Here is a 2,488-nt window from a genome sequence, read left to right on the forward strand (position 1 = left end):
CATATTGCGCCCGACGGAAGGTTAAGACAATAAAAGGATCTGAATCCAATCGTATACATATGTTGTTGTTCCAAGTATATGTATTGTATCTGCTTAAAAGTGTCACAATAAACACACAAAAAAAAAGAAAAAAAATAGAGTCTAGTAGTATTCCTTGAATAAATTGAAATAAACATCTTACTTCTTCTTAGATAAGAGACAATAATTCAAATTTTTAATAAATAAAAAAGAATAATTTCGTTCAGTTATAAGTTACAAACAAAAAATTATATAAATGGGAATCAAATTCATTCATAGTTCAAGCTCCAGTTTTCTAGAATATATCGAATTCAACAAAAAAACTTCCTAGCTATCACAAAACAAATAGCCAGGATGTTATTGAAAATAGTTAGTTGGATTTTTACATGAACTTTATAAAAGTATAAAGGGTCCAATAAAAAGAAAATAGAATTATTTAATAATACTAACTGAACGAAAAAGAAGTAGAAGTTAAAAGTAGTTAAATTATTTAAAACAAAATTGGACTTGATATATATTGTATTAATTATTTAATTATGGCATACATATGTTAATTTTTTAACTAGCTGCCATTCAATATGTGGGAAATTAACATCTACTAGTCAATATTTTTGAATAAAAAGTTGTTTTATTATGTATTTATATAATCAGTGCATATAGTAAGTCAACCCTGTTTCAAGAGCCCTCGAGGTTCATACGGTGATTCCTCTAATTGGGCAAAAATCTGGCATTAGAATGTGATTTTGACCAAATATCTTCTTTTCATAACCAAAGGTCTAGTAACAATACTTCCTTACTAAGTACCCCTAATTCATCATGGGTTATTGGGGTATACATTTTAGTACAAGAGCCCTAGAGGAGAAAAAACCCAGTTATCTCACCTCAATTTTTGATTACTTTAATGAAAATTATGTATAATTAATCGTAAAAATTGATGAGTCTGCCAAGTATAGTAGGGGCAATAAAAAATGGCGGCTGTTTCATAGCGATAAAAAAAAAATAACCTTTCAATCGGAGCTTTATATCTTAAAATGAGGAACAACACAAGAAAACCTAAGAGAACGTCATTTAATGAAGAGTAAATTTGCTAAAATATGAGCCCTACTAGAGTTATTTACGTTAAATAGTTTTCGAGATATAGCTTTTTAAAAAGCAACATTTCATAAAAATGTCGTACGTACTGAAAGATCATTAGTTAGTGAATTTATTTAAAAAAATTTATATCGAAAAAGCTATCTGACGTACAGATGTCTATTAGCACTCAAATTAAAGTTAGTTTAATGAGTTATGATGGAGTTTATGATGTTTATCTTCGTAGGAGTAATAGTTTACATGAAATATGCTAAAATAAATTGATTTATAGTTGTTCGGACAAATTTTCATTTGCCAAATTTATATTCATATTTGAATATTACAAAAACTACTACCCTTACGAAGATAAGTGTCATAAACTACTTTTATACTTAAAATTTCATTTATTTTGTGTGTTGACAGACATATGTACATCTTATGTATCTAGAGATATATTTTTCAAAAATCCAACATTTTATTCGAACAACTAGAAATTAACATTTTATGAGTTTATTTTGTCAAATATCATACAAACTACTACTCCTACAAAGATAAACCTTATTAACTATTTTGTAGTAAATTTAACTAGCTTTACTTTGAGCGCTGGCAGACATATATTCGTCTTATGGTTTCCGAAATGAAGTTTTACATAAATCAAACTTATTGTGCGAACAACTATAAATCAATTTATTTTAACAAATATCATGAAAACTACTATTCCTATGAAGGTAAAGGTCATAAACTTCTTTATAGTCCATTAAACTAGCTTCAATTTGTGTGCTAATAGACACCTGTACATCACATAGTTTCTGAGATATAGATTTCTCGAAATAAATTAACTAACAACTAATCTTTCAGAAGATTTAAAAGAAATTTTGCTTTTTAAAAAGCTATATCTCGAGAACTATTGGACGAAAATAGCTCTTTTAGAGCTAGTATTTCAGCAAATTTACTCTTCTTTAAATAATGTTCTCTTGGATTTTCTTGTGTTGTTGGAAGTTTTTAAGATATAGAGCTCCGAATGAAAAATTAATGTTTTTTTAAAGTTTTAAAACAGCCACCAATTTTTATTCTCCCTGCCTATACTTGGCAGACCCATCAATTTTGACTATTAATTATACATTGTTTTAATTAAAGTAATCAAAAATTGGGGTGAGATAACTGCCTTTTTTTCTTACCGACTCTTGTACTATTTATTGTTATAATCAGAATGTACATGTACTATACAAACATTTCATAATTTTTTTGCAGTAGAAAATCTTTTTTTTTTTTGTTATTGTTTTAGTTTGTATCTACGTTATTATTATTATTATTTTTGTATTGTTTTCTGTCAAGTGAATTGTAGATATAGATGTATTTAAATTTGTTTCCTAATCTATAATTGTTTATTGAACAAATT

This window comes from Halyomorpha halys, unplaced genomic scaffold (genome assembly GCF_000696795.3).
Source record: "Halyomorpha halys isolate HHAL.00 unplaced genomic scaffold, Hhal_1.1 Scaffold2179.1, whole genome shotgun sequence".
Lineage (NCBI taxonomy): Eukaryota > Metazoa > Arthropoda > Insecta > Hemiptera > Pentatomidae > Halyomorpha > Halyomorpha halys.